Below are 15,008 nucleotides of genomic sequence, written 5' to 3' on the forward strand. Positions count from 1 at the left end.
GGTTTTGTTCACATTTTACCAATCACCTGCTTCTTAGCAGGTAGGGCTAAGACTTGACCACACTGCTGAGAAAAGACTCCACTCCCACCTTCAAAGTTCTGAGTAAAGGGTAAAAAATACTCCTGTTTCTGTCATTCCAAGCCTTCCTCTGATAGGCTACTGGCAAAGATGTGTTGGTTCATCACACTACCAGAGACTGTGCTGAGAGATCTGTTAAATATAGCAGAGCTGTGCAACACCCCCAAGTGCTGGATGTTCAGTCTGTTCCTCGCCGCGTGCCGAGCGAGGAATGCGGGGAAGCGGCTCGCTCTTGCTGCTGTTTGGCAGAAGATGCTTGCTATCTTTGTAGTCCTTGTGAGAAGTACATTGGGGCTGGACAGCATGTGTGAATCCCCTGGTGAAGATTCCTCCCAGCCGTGGGAGAAAAGGCTGAGTTGATTTTTGTGGGAATTACCAGAAGTTGGGTTTTCTCTGTAATGCCCTCAGGTAGTCAGTGGCCAGCAGAAATCCCTCTGCATCCACCTCTTGGTTTGTGCTGGTTCTTTGGCCATTCACATTAGAAAATGTGCTTTTGAAGAACTGTGTGTTTCCAGCAAAATATCTGGGGGGTCTTCTGGTCCCATCTTCCCATGACTTTTGGATCACCCTTCTCCAAGCTCTCATTGTATCAGAGCTGCAGGTAAAATGAGCAGCTCCCTGCGCTGCTGCTAATGGGGCTGCAGATTGATAGCTCCTGGTTGCAGAAACACTTGTCACGGGCTTGACAAGCTGCTCAAGGTTGCCTGATGTTGCAGGGTGGAGGTGGAAGGAGGGAGCTGCTGAGCTCTGTGCTCGTGCTTTATGGCCCTCCTGGTGGGACTGGCAGGCAGCCTGGCATAGCAACTGCTCAGGGCATTTACTAAGTGATTTATGAATTTGTAAATTTTCTGATGCCCTGAAGCAAAAGTGCCTTTAATTAAATTTTTATTCTTTTCCCTCTTCCCCCCTTCCCTGCCTTTCCCCTCCCTATTTTTGTCCCTGCCTGTGGTTTGTTTACTGAGACCCGGCAAAGCTTTGGGAGAACAGGTAGGAGTCTGTGAGCGTAGCCAGGAGGAGCAGAGGATGGCAAAGCAAACAAGCAGATGGTGGATGTGATAAAGCAGCCCCCAGCCGCTCTGCTAGGCTCAGAGAGGGCTCTGCAATGCAGTTCAAGGGTCTCACATAAGAGCTTCCTGCAGCCCTCTGCTCCAGACTCTCATTTGGCAAGGTGACTGAGAGACCAGTGGCTAAGCTCTCATTTGCCATGTGCTCAGATCCTGGTGTTGTTTAGGGCTACCTGCAGAGTTGGGGTGCTGGGGGAGAGACAGCCTTATGCTGCTCTGCATTGCCCTGCTGCCTGTGATGTGCATGTGCAGCCACCCATCTCCTAGTGATAGCCCTTCCAGTGGGGGAGTACATGAACCAAAGGAAAGGAGCTTTCCAGGATTATTACTTTGTTTTTCTTTGAAAGAAAATTCTAGAAGAATAAAATGAGAAGTTTGCCTCGCCTTTGTAGTCAAGGGACTAGAGGCAGCTCCCCTAGGAGACGCTGCCTTGGCATTGCCTAGGACTTCCCCCATCACCACTCTTATTTTGTGATCCCTCCCCAGCCACTGACTCAGTGGCAGTGTCCTTACCCAGCCAAGCGATGTCAGTCCCGTGAATAGATTTCTATCAACCCACTCATCTCTAAAGAGCTGCAGTTAAAAGGCTCTGGAGACATAATAGTGTCTGCGTAACAGCAGCGATGATTTCCTTGAGAGGTAGGATGAAAAGTGGCTCCATTCCACTACTTCTGCAGAGACTTGATAGCTGCTTCTAGAAAGGGACTTGGTTGTGGTCCAGCAGCCCCAACCACCACAGCTTTCCCTGCCTTGTGCTGCCTTCCAGCTGCCTGCTTGTGCTGTCTGCACACTTGAGCCACGGTCTGTAGGGTGTTACCAGCCCCACGGGTGCCTCCAAGCCATGAATTTGGGAATGGTTTAGCAGGGTCTGATGCAGGATGCACTGGGCAGCCTGAAGTGGGCTTTGTACAAGGGGAACTTGGCCTGATGCTCAGCAGACACGTGTTACCCTCAGTGAGAAAGTCACCAGCCTTATGCAAGATCACATTTCTATTTTTCCCCCCTTGTTACCATGCTGTGGGTGAGGATGCTGTTTATTCCACTTCTTTCTGCTCCCTTGGTGGTGCAGATGGAGAAGTCACTCGACCTCCACATGTCTTCAGGTCTGGCTTCCCAGTGTGGTTGTGTTGTTGTGTCACTTGTCATGAGCTACAAAGCTGTTGAGCACAGGGATGTGTTTTGGGAGCACAGAGTGTGGAGCAGGGAGACAGCGCTTACTCATGGAGGTAAATGCCGAACACCCCATCTTTCTCTCCCCCCATGGCTCTCAGGCTAACCTGAGGCAGCTTCCCTCCCACCTGCCTTGGGGATTTTGATGAAATAGCTTGGGAGGAAGATGTGAAATATGTGTAGGGAGACAGGGATTTGGCTGGTGGTGCTTCTTATGCACTCATGCTTTAAAAGCTGCTGACTGAGGCTGCAAGAATCAGAAAGATTTGAAGCTGAAGATCCTTTCTTAATGTCACTTAATATTGCCAGGCCATTGCTTGTGCCAGCCGTGCCCATGATGACTGTTATGATACCCAATCTCTTGCATCCACTCATGAGTCCTTTTTAACATTTCCCCCCTTCTTCATGCCTTTGTCCTGGTAGAAGAAAGATTTGTTTGTTTTGATTGCCCTGCCTCCAGGGCTGGCACCACATCCAGGTGCTGCTGGTCTCACATGGGGCTTCATGTGACTTGTCCCCATTCCCCAACCACCCACTGAAGCATGTCCATGTGGTTGACTCCCATCCTTTGTTCCTTTTCCCAAGCTGCTCTTTTTCACTGGTGCCTTCCAGCAAGAGGCCACTGTCCTGGTTATCTCCTGATGTTGTAGAGGACAGAGGTGGATCTGGGAGTGACTCCTCTTGGGGGAAGCTGGGAGAGAGATGTGCTCTGCCCCAAGCTCCACACTCATGTTAGGCACTAGCTGCTTTTTTTATCAAGCAGAATCAGTAGATACTGCATTTCTGCTTGTCTTAATTGATGATTTAGACTCTTGATGCATAAAAATGGAGCAGCATTAGTGTTGGGCTGACATGGGGCAAGAGGCCAAGAGTTTCTGGCTGGGTGGTCACTGAGGGAGCGGAAAGGAACTGGGAGATACAAGGCAAGCTCCCTGCAAGGTCTGTGGAACAAATCCCACTCCAGGACTGCCAGCCCAGCATTGAGGAGCCAGTTGATGCATTTGTGAACATTTATATTGAAATGCATGTAGTGTTCCTTGCTGACCTCCAACAGGAGCCACGTCCATGCCTGGAGCTCAGAGAGGAGGGGAGTGTGCTGTGCTCTTTAGAAAAGGAAATATCTCCAGACCTTGGAGGAATTAATTATTTTGTATGCTGGACTCTTGCCTTCTAACAGATCTATCTGAATTACAGATTAACTGTCAGTGTGGGGACAGAGGAAGCCATTTCAATGAATCGCTCTCTAATTTATTAGAGGGGTTGTTTGGGCCAGTGGATCAACATTGCAGCAAGTTCTCTGAGTGGGGAGCTGTTTTACATCCTTCTCCACATCTCCCAACCTTTTATTCCTTGCTTGTTTTATCTCCTTGTTCACAGAATCTCTCTCAAAACTAATAAGGGTCCCAGCAAGGCCAGTGGAAACCCCCAAACTGCAACATTTTACAAATGAGTTGTCAGCCCTCAGAAAGTTGTGATTTCGGAGCCTTTCTCCAGGCACTACTTCTGTGACTTTTAAACAAAACCATCACCTTTATGATCAAGGGCTATAAATTTTGGAGAAAGGCATTACATCCTGAAAACACTAGTGCAATGATGCAGCAGTTGGTAAAAAAAGTTCCTTTCTCATCAGTTCTTCCTGGAGAATGTCAAGGGCTTCCATCTACTCCTTAAGTCTATAGAGGTTTTGTAAAACCCTCCAAAACTTATTTCTTGTTGATTCTGGGCCTTGTAGTAAAGCTTAACACAGCCAACACTGTTATTGATGTGAGCATCCTGGGCTAGGGAGCACCAGGGCTACCCAAACCCCAGCCTTGCTTCCTCTCCCAGTTGTTCAGCATGAAGGAAAAAGGATTTGTTTATTTGTTCATGGATATTTCTGACATGGACTTCATATTCCAGAAGAGTCTTATAATATTATAGGAGCAGATTTGGGATTTAAACCATTATACAAGTTAAATACATTTTGATTCTGTAAGCAATACACTATTTATCTTGGGATAGAATAAATCTGAGAGACTGATATCACTGCTGGAGATCATCTCAAGGAGGACTGTGGAGGAAAAAAAAGTGCATTTACTTTTTGAGAAGCGTAAGTTTTAAATTTTCATTGCCCTCATGCATGAACTGAGTTAAACTATGAGTGCAAGGATTTTTTATTATTTTTTGACCATGTAAGGATTTATCTTTTGGCCTGAACGCAAACATCCCAAGTCTGATTTTAAATTTGAGCCTACAAATTTGCACCCTGAGTAAATGCAGCCGCCTGCTTGCTGGCAGGGACTGGACACATGAGGTGTCTGCTGGAAGTGAACCCACTGGCATCTGCAGCCTTGATGGCTGCTCAGTGTTTTCATAAAAATTCCATTTCAAAACAAAAAGGTCAGAAGTTGACCAAAAAAGCTACAGCTGAAGACTATTTTTGTTTGAAAAATTACAAGCACTATTAATTACTGCATGAGAACCAGATGGTACTGACCAGTTCACTTTCATGGTCCGAGCAGGATCTTGAAAGAAAACCAAGAAGAAAAACACACAGCAAAGACAAAACATGTGTTGTGCCAGGTACTTTACATTTTGATCACTCCTTCCATTTGAAACCTCTGAGCAATGCAGAGTAAGGCACTTTTTTGTTTAATGGCTGATTATTTATTTATTTATTTTTTTAGCTTGACAGAATATTAAACCAAAATAAGGAGGCCTGAGAATTAATGTCTTTTTATGACTGCAAAATTCCCTGGTGTCTTGAGAGTCTCATAAAGTGGATATTTGGAGAGGGGATGCGCAGCTCCCTGGGCTTGGAAGCACTCCGGTTACCAGTGGAGAAAATAAACCTCCTTGGTGCAGGGCAGCTGGGCTCCAGGGAGAAGGCAGTGGTGTCAGCACGAGGTGATGTGGCTGCAAGATAGCCTTGTCAGGCTAATTGATCTGGAGCCTTTGCCTTTCCTGCCAGGGCTGCCTGTCTCCTTACCCATAATTCCACCTCTTTGATGGCCTGTCAGGAATATGGGACTTGGCCCAGTTTTACATTTATCCAATAACATTATGAAATTGATAGTGACACTTCCATTGGCACTAATTTCAGTAAGAGAGCGGGGCCAGAGGACAAGCGGTTTGCTCTCATGGTGGCTAAGCGTTCCAAGTGGATCAAGATGACCCAAGACTGATCTTGCAGTGGCCAAGGCATGGGAAGGGAAGTGGTGGGAGGGGGATGGAGGCGGCTGGTGGATTCAGAGCTAATGAGAAACATGCCTAATGCTTGTCCTCAGCCTGCAGTGGTCCTGGCTGGTGAGAAGCATATTCTGCTGCCCTGGCTTGTGCTGCAGAGCTGCTGCTGGCAGGGCTTTTGCTCCATGGATGGTGTTTATTTAGCAGCATTGGGCATCAGCCTCTGCAAAGGTCAGGAAAAGCCTCAGGCAGGAGGGCAGCAGTGGTCCCAGCTGTTGACTTTCAGGCCTTCAGTGATTCTCACTGTTTTAAGCATTTCCTGGCACAGGGTCAGGCTCCTGCAGCATCACGCTCTTGGCTCTGGTCAGTGATCCAGCACCAGGCTGGACATGCTGCTGATGGAGCTGCCAGTGGCCCCCTTGCCAAATATCACTGGGGGCCCTCTTGTGCTAGGGGAGCTCCACGCTGGCTGGGTTAGATAACACATCCCAAAGCTTTCGCCCAATGCTGGCCACAGCTGAAGGTGATGCAGTTGCCACAGCCTTAATGCACGCCGTGTGCATGTTCTTTGCCATCTGAATTGCAGAATGGATGGAGATGTAGCTTATACCCATCCCTGCAAGTGTTGAAGGCCAGGATAAATGGACCCTTAGCAACTTGGTCTAGTGGAAGGTATCCCTGCTCATGTTGAGAGGTCAGACATAGATGATCTTTAAGATCTCTTCCTACCCAAAGCATTCTGTGATTCTATGATTAAGCCACTTCTTTCCTCTCCATCTGGCACCTATTCAGTGAAGGTGTGGTTTGAGATTGGGCAAAGCATCACTTTGGTGCTGAGCTGCAGTTTGCTCAAGATGACCCCTTGACCCTCGTCAGGCAGCCCTTTCCTCATTCTCACAGTTCATTTGCATTTTCACCCAAGGAAAGGCTTGGGGGGAGTGTTCATATTTTGTCACAGTCTTTGGTGGCTGGAGGCCAGGAGAGAGGATAAAAAGCCTTAGGCTTATGATAAATTGGAAATGCAGAGAGAAAATGTGTGTGCTCAGTGCTGAGCAGGCAGCCCTGCTCCAGGCTTGGTTCTTTGTGTGGTGTCACTCTGGATGCTCATGAGGTGGTGAAATACCACAGGGCCACGTGTGGTAAATCCAGCCATGGGGTCCCGAGGGTGTGGGGAAAGCAGATACTGCTGCTGCCTTTCTCATGTCCCTGTGTCAGTGGGACTGTCCCCTCAGTGATCTGGGCATGCCTGGCTGCCCATCATGTCCATCGCCGTGGGGTGTGAGAGGGCGAGCATCTCCCTTCTCACAAGGGCTGATGTGAGCCAGGGCTCAGCAGGCACTGCTGGGCACTGCTCTGACACAGCCACGGCACGTTCCTCTGGGACATCTCTTGTCACCTCCCTTGCAGAGCAGGGGAGACCTGTGCTTGGACCTGCAGCACCTGAAGCTTGTCACACGAGGGGACAGGAGTGAAGAAGCAGCACGTGTGTGGCTTGAGGGGTGTGGAGAAGCTGTAGGAAATGCTGCAGTATATAAAGCGTGTCTTGCGAACAGAAGAGATTAGAAAGCTGATATGATGTTATTCCGATTGATTTTGCTGTTGTATTTATACCTGGAGGTAAAGAGCAGACATACTGGAAATCAATTGGCCCCATGCTCTTCCCAATCTCTCTGCAGCGCCGTTCGAATGAAATGCTTATATCATTTTTACGGTGTGTCTGTGATGGGGATGAGTGAGCCAAGAGATTAATAGATGTTGGTGAGGCTGTTGCCCAGGCACTGCCTGGCTCCTGCCTTGTAAAGCCTGTGCTGCTCCAGAGTTCAAGGTGCCCCTGAGGTGACAGCTCGGTGACTTTGCTTGGGGGAAAAAAAAAAAAAGCAAATCTAGTCAAGAGGAACAAAGGGTGGAGGAAGGTGAATGGCAATAAACCTGTGATTTGGGGCAGGCAGGATGTTGTTCAGCTCTGGAGCTCATGAGGGCTGGATGGAGACTTGGGGGAAGGAAATGAGGTTTTGTCTTCAAACGGAGTTGATCCCTTAAATAAGGAATTGTGCATTTAAGATAAGGCAACAGGAATTTGTTTTGATGAACTGTAGTGCATCCAGGACCCAACAGCCACCCATCCTGCCTTACCAGCCCTTCCTGGACCTCACTTGGAGCTGGGGCCATGTAGGGATGTTGGCCACACACATATGCTGCATTCCTGGTGTCCCTGCTCACTCCTCCTGCCTTATCCAGGTGTGAGGTTCTCTGCTGCTGCTGCCTCTGCCATGCCAAGATGCCATCACAGCAGGTTTCTCTGCAAGAATGGATGTTTGGTTTGCATCTGGTTCCTCCTCACAACCTGCATGGAACATGTATGCCCAGCAGTGGAAAAAACATCTTGTTACCAGCAAATGGGAGAAGATGGGTGGGAGGAATGGTGGAAGGTGACTTGGTATGGTCTGAATGCCAGCACCAGCATTGGCAGACTAAACACTATCTCTCTTCCTGCTGTGATAATTGAATAAAACAGACTTTTCTTCCTCTCCTGTTGCCTGCACTATTTGCTAGTTGCTTCACCTGATCTCAGCAGTGAAAATCTTTGTATCTTGGCAAATGAACCAACTTTCCAGTACCCATATGTTATAGTATGGGAGTAGGTATTGGCTTGTCAATCAGGCATCACCAAGTCCTTGCATTGCAGGTTCAGAAATATTCTGGTTATCCTGTGGCCTGTTTTCAGTAGCTTTGCTGTTTGGACACTTTCTGAGCTGAAGATGCTTGGTAACACTGGGCTGGAGTTTAAGCCTAGATGTAAAAATTTCTGCTTTGTCTTCCTTTGAGTGCTCTCTGTCTTTGCTGTTATGCATGGCTCTGGCTTGTCAGATCCCACCCTTTTTAATTATCAGATTGAATTACGATTTTTAATGTAAGCATTCTCTCTTTCTTGTTCTGCTGAATTTATGCATTTGTGCCATCATATTCATTGACTTTATATTTTATATTATTTGATCTTAATGTTTCTATTCCTGAGTGTGACTGCTTATAGGATTGGTGTCTAAGCTCAATAAATAAACTTGAGAAGGAGTGGTAAGGGAAGGACATGGGAGGAGTGAGGGAGTTTGGACATCCTCTACAGCAGATGGAGTGATGCCAAAGAGGACTGGCTGGAGGCTGGAAAGAGTGAAGGGGGGATGTACAGGGCTGCTGCATCCCCTCTGCCCTGATGCACCCCCTTTTATAGAAAGATCTGCCTTCTCCCTGCTGCAATCACCTGAAAAAATCAGAGAAGGAAATGTCAATATGTAAAGATAGAAAGGGGCTTCTGTAAATGGCAGTATTTTGGCAGCATTGCATCAGGAAAGAAAGTGCTTTAAGGATTGCCTGTGTAGGGATCGCCCACTGACAACGGATCTGACAGCTTTTTTTATATGATAATGCATCTGCAATGTATAAGGGGCTGGAAGGTGCAAGTGTAGGAGGAGACACATGTCCAACGCAAGCAGTGGTGGGTGCAGAGATCCTAGGCCTGTCCCTTCCTTTTACCCTAAAGTTCAGAGGGATCTTCATCTCCCCAAGATCATCAGGATCTCAAACCCATCATGTTGTTGAGAAGGGAAAAAGGATTGCAGTTTGCTCCTGCCTTTTTTACTGGAAGGGCTGGAAGCTGAGGATTTGGACTTTATCCCTTTAAGAGCTCAGATTTATGTTCTTGACGTCTTCATCTGCCTGCAAAGCTCAAGGATTTGATTTTTTATATATAGTGTTTCACCAAAAGCTGGTGGAAGAATCTGTGTGCCCTGAGCTATGGCAAGGAAGGGATTGGCACCTTTGGAAGCTCCTGAGCCACCACAGTGGTGCTCCAGCAGGGGCTGTGCTGCTCCAGCCAGCCTCCGCAGCAATGCCCTCCAGGTCCATTGGCATCATGCAGGGATAGCCTGGGGTGGATTTGGGACATGGAGGTGGAATTGAGCTGTATGGATGTGGGAAATGCTGCGTGGACACGGTTGAGGTGATGGTGACAATGAAGGCACTGAGTGCCTGGAATTAGGAGGGAGGTCTGGATAAAACCCATTGTTTTACACAAGTGAGGGGTCTGCTGTGGCTCAGGGGAAGAGGTGCCACATGATAGACCACCCTGTGGTTCAGACTGGTGACTCTGGGGATGAAAAGTGGCTGCTTCCCATTGTGGGAGCGTTGTGGAACAAGCTGGAGCCCGTGGCAGGCTGGCTCCAAACAGGCTCCGCATAGGCACCAAGCTGTGCCTTGGCTCCGTGCCTACATCTGTCAATAAAAATTAAGAAATTGATTTTCTTTTGTTTGCCTGAAAGGACGAGGCTCTCTTTATGAGACAGTAAATGCAATCTTGCTCTGAGCATGGCTGGATTTTTAATTGTATTTATTGTTCTTTCGCTTATTCTTTTATGAGTTTCAGTTCCCCTCGTTGCTGGTGCAGAGATCAGCCCTGGGGTGTGGGTTGATTTCAGCGCCAACAAAAGGTTGGCAATTTTTTAGAGTTTCTTTTTAAACTTGTTTATTTTCCTGATAAGCTGAAGTTTGAGGTTATTTTTACCCTTGTTTTTGTGTATGTGTGTAGTTCTGAGTTGTAAAACTGGACTGAGAGATGTAGCCTTGGAATTATCTACTTGCCAGGTGGTGACAGGACCTTTTGAAGAACAGAATTTAAGATTATGATTGGGGAAATGTGGAAATGCCAACAGGGGTTTGGAGTCAGAGGAGGAAGGAATTTTATATACTATATATTGGAATTTAATGAGGTTTGCTTCAGAGCTTGCTATACAACGCATGGTGACCCACTTTATTAGGAGAGCGGTTTTTTTTTTTTTCTAGTTATGGGTCATATACAGTTCCTAATTAACTAGGTTAATTATATGGCTTCTTTATATTACAAAGGAAAGTGGAGATGGCACAATTAGCTCTTGCAGGGATCATTTTTGATCAAAAAATGGTGTTCTGCATGACAGCTCCCAGAGGTGTGGGTGGGGAGAGGGGATTGCCCTGTGGCCCCGAGCATTCACATCTCTCTTCTCTGCCTCAGCAAGCTCGGTTTCTGTCCTGAGCACTTGGCCTGGGATGTGCAGGGAATTGTCCTTTCTGAAACCATGCTGGAGACCAGTGCTACACCCACAGTGCCTCTGATGCTGCCCAAACTCATCTGCAGCTCTGCAGAGGCCCCTCCTTGGAGTTTCTCTGGAAGCATCAGAAAGGGAAGATGCTGAGGGCTTTGGCTCCAGGTGAAAAGTGCTGCAGCCTGTGAGGGCTCTGAGCAGCATCACTCCCTGTAGCTAAACTGTCCTTGAAAGAAGTTTCTTTACCCTTTCCCTCCCCAGCCTGGCAGTGGCTGAACCCCTGCAGCATCCCTGGGTTATCTGTTCCAGTGCTCAACCAGCCGTACTGTGAGGCATCAGGGAGAACATTCAAACTCTAATCTCCCTCAGTGCAATTTAAACCTATTATTCCTTGTTTTATCCCCAGTGGACGTGGAGAACAGCTATTATATTTCTCTTTGCTGCAACCTTTTACATATTTGAAGGCTGTTGTCACGTGTCCCTTCAGTCTCCTCTGAACACAAAGCATAATTCTTTCAGTTTTCCCTTAGAGGTCATGTTTTCTTCACCTTCAGTCGCTTTTGTTGCTTTGCAGAGGTTACTGGCATGCCAAGCTGGAGTTTTTGTTGTTTCTTCACCTGTTTGCCTTGGGGGTATTCATTCTGTTACAAATATGTGAGAAGTGACCATTATCTTCTCTAATGCATAGTTATTTATACAGTGTATTCCTGAGCCTGTTTTATCATAAACTATAGCTCTCAGCCTTGATAAATAATTTCCCACTATGATATGCTCTTGCAAACAGGGGTCCCTAAGCTATTTATTACTATTATTATTTGCTTTATTTTTCACGAGTAACAAGCTGTCTGTATAACACTGTGAATGAACCAGGCAATTCACAGAAATGGACTGAAAGACCTATCCTGTTCACAGAGCTTCCAGATAAACAGGAAGGTGAAGGTAAACACCAAACCAAACTCTAGTTTAGCCAGGGGGAACAGTGCTGAACAGAAAATGAGAGATTCTATGAGAAGCAGAGATTTTGGGGGGAACCTGGAGGAGTGTTTACAAAGATTATAATATCAAGGTGGAACATTGCTGGGATGGATGGATGGATGGATGGATGGATGGATGGATGGATGGATGGATGGATGGATGGATGGATGGAGTGTAGCCTGGCTGGGAGAAGAACAGAGGGTGGAGATGAGGCTGGGAGTGGTGGTGTTTGAGTGAGGTGTCTTTCTCAGGAAAAAAGGAGTTGGCTGTAGAGGAGATGTGGGAGGGAAGGCAGAACAGAATTGCTGCCTGTGGCATTTCCAAAAGCAACATTTCCAAGCTGCCTCACTGCTCTTTGTTGAACATCAGATGAATTTGGTCCTGATTTCCAGGTCCTTGTGGATGACTCTCCCACTGGTGTTGTGAAGGGGCTGGAGCAGGGGCTGCTTCTTCCCTCAGGGGTAACCCTGGGCAGCCCTAAACATCTCCACAGCCTTTCCTCACAGGGAAAAGGTGTGATGAAGTGCCTCCATCACTGCTGCTGGTATTGCCTCCTTGTTAGGAAAGCTGCATGGGGTTAGCTTGGAAACCAGCTCAGCTGTGTCCTCCAGGCAGTGTGCAGGCTGCTGGCTGCTGAGAGCCCTGCTTGGAAGGGAGGACAGCCAGCCTTTCAGAGTACAGCTGTAACAGGTCCAATGCTCAGAATGGACATGGACTTCTTAAAGTTCTAACAAATAGACCCTTTTATAGTTAATATCCATAGTACATTTGTCCATAACACAGGCTGAGTTATTCACAAAACTAGATACTGCATCACTGTTCTGGAAAGCTCTGAAATTTTTAATATAATGTTTTAAGATCACATGATGGCATGTTAGGAATTACTCCAAGCTACCCTTTGTCTATTATTATACATTTTTACTATATAAAACTGTCTTCTTTTCCATCTCTCTTTGCACATTTCCCTGTCAAATGCAAGGTAAAGCTAAATCTCTAAAATCTGTACTCTCTTCATTTTTCTGCTTCATTTTTTTTTCTTTTAACCTTACCTGGAAAATGCACTGGTGAAACCAGTGAGAATACTTCCAAATGAAGCCATTCATCAGCAGTATACATCAGAAAACTGAACCTCTTTGCCTACTAAAAAGCAAAAAATTATATGTTATTGCCAAGCTAGATTTAAAAAATTTGAAGTCCAGGTAGCTGCTTTATTTCCAGGAATTGCTAATGGCAGAGTATATTTTGAGTAAGGGCAATAGTCACACCTATAAAAGTGATTGGTGGCTGTTTGATATCCATGATGTTTTTAAAGTTTGTCTCAGGCTTGCACAGTGAGCCCAGCACTCATCTGAGTCTCAAAATGACAACAGAGGGGCCATGGGCTTAGAGGGAACTGGATCTCAGCAGTGACCAGCTAGAAGAGATAGGAATGAGAGAGTTAATGTGATAAAGCAGCATGACTGTGGCTGTAGGAATTATTGTTGTCCAGATTTATACTCCCCCACCACACCCAAAAAATCCACAACCTAATAGGAGAAACTTGGAGAAGTCCTCAACTGAAAATTGCCTTTAATCAAATTATATCCTTTAGAGGATATTTGGATTAATTATATGTTCTAGGGCATGTCAAATCAGTGCCTACAATCACCAGAACTGTTTTAGAAAGCTGGAATGCAGTGAGTCTGTAAGTGTTCCTTAGGACTCTTGGGAATGTGATTTATTTTAGTTTTTTCAAGACCTGGAAGTACAGCTGGAGGCAGTAAACTGACCCTGGATTACTGCAAGGGTAGAATACACTTTACATGTTGTGTTCTCCCTGTGGTGCCTCTGCCTTTGCAGTTCTTGGGGTTTTCCACTTCTGCAGAAATATGAAGGGGTTGCGATGGAGAAGCAGAGTTCAGCTCTGAGGCTTTTGGGGGTTGGTAGGCCTTGTAAATGGATAAGCTTGGTGACACCACCTGAGTTGGAGGACTCAGAGGCTGAGTCCATTCACAGCACACAATGTTTATTGTGAACATTGTGAGGAGTGAGGATGCAGCTGTGGATCAGCTGAGGTGTGGTTACCTCTTGCCTCAAAGATCTTGGATATGTTTGGGGCATGAAGCTAAGATAACACATGAAGAAAGTCCTCTTAAGAGGACAGAAAAAACCCAACCCTGTGGAGTGTAAAGAAGGTCAGACTCTGGGTGTGTTTATTGTCAGGGAAATGGCCATGAGAACATTGGCTAATAGATGCTTGCTATGCTTATTTTCTCCAACCTCCTGGATTGTCCCCTGCTCTTTTAGATGTAGCCATGCCCTTTCAACCTGCCTGTTCTATAGGGACAGTGCCATGATCTGTGTTCCCTAAAAATGAGGAGGTGCTGAGCAAGCAAGAACAGCAGGGGTCAAATGCTGGCAGGGTTTTGTGAGTCCCTGAGGAGCAGGTCCTCAGCAGGGTCTGTGTCAGCCTGGTGTTTGTTCCATGCTTGGTTACATCCTCTTTGCTCCTGGGCACAAAGGTGTGGCTTCTGCTCTCAGAATAGAGGGCAATAAAAACTTCCTTCACACAGAAACACAGAATGGATTGGGTTGGAAGGGACCTTTAAGAGCAGCTATTCCAACCTTCCTGCCATGGACAGGGACACGTTCCATGAGACCAGTCTGCTCAAAGTCTCATCCAACCTGGCTATAATTCACCAGAGAGGCCTTTCACATCCCCTTGCCTGATGAGGTGCCATTCTTTGGAGCAATGCCTAGGCTTCCTGAGGAAAGCAGTAAGCTCTCAATAGTCTCACTGGAAGGGAGAGTTTTATGGTCTTCTCTCAGATTATTTACACCAGTCTATACCAGTTGATATTTTAATGATTTTTTTTAACTGCACCTTGAAATGGAGAGTTCTCCTGTTTCCACCACAGCTGGGCTGGCCAGCAGTGCAGGGTGTGGCTGAGGGAATGTGCACATCATGCAAAACTGAGTCATCCTGGTTTGTCTGCAATGAATTGACACTGTGAAGGAACAAAAGTCATTCAAACAAAAATTGCCCATTTGTTTTTCGTGCTTGGAGAAACACACCGTGTGTAGTCCCAACAGAGGCATCTTGCATCAAGAGCTGAATTTTGCCTTTGCACCTCAAGAGCTGGAAAGTCACGCGAGCCAGGGGAGTAATGTTAAAAAAAACAGAACCTGCCAGAAGGAATTCACAGTAAAGGGCGAGAGCTTTTTTCCTCGTGACTAAAACACCTGTCACAGCTGCCAAGACTCTGCTAATTACACAATAACTTTATTATATCCCACTTGGAAGAACAAACAATACTTGAAGCTCCAAAAATGAGCAGCCTTTACACTAGATTAATGCAGGCAGAATGGCTGCATGGAGCTGTGTTTGCCTCATCCTCCCAGTAGCTCTGAAGAGTAAAATGGCTTGAAGAGTCCCTTCTTTGTTGCCAGTGCTACATAATAAAGTAATTGTGCAATTAGAAGCAGATTACTGATGGGTGATGAG

The 15,008-nt window shown here is 46.4% G+C and overlaps 1 protein-coding gene across 2 annotated transcripts in view; it reads left to right on the top strand.

Moving 5' to 3' along the window:
* NTRK3 (neurotrophic receptor tyrosine kinase 3) overlaps positions 1–15,008 on the top strand; it is a 202,119-nt gene that overhangs the window by 97,386 nt on the left and 89,725 nt on the right. The gene's annotated exons all lie outside the window — the stretch shown is intronic.

This window comes from Lonchura striata, chromosome 10 (genome assembly GCF_050655825.1).
Source record: "Lonchura striata isolate lonStrDom1 chromosome 10, ASM5065582v1, whole genome shotgun sequence".
Classification (NCBI taxonomy): domain Eukaryota; kingdom Metazoa; phylum Chordata; class Aves; order Passeriformes; family Estrildidae; genus Lonchura; species Lonchura striata.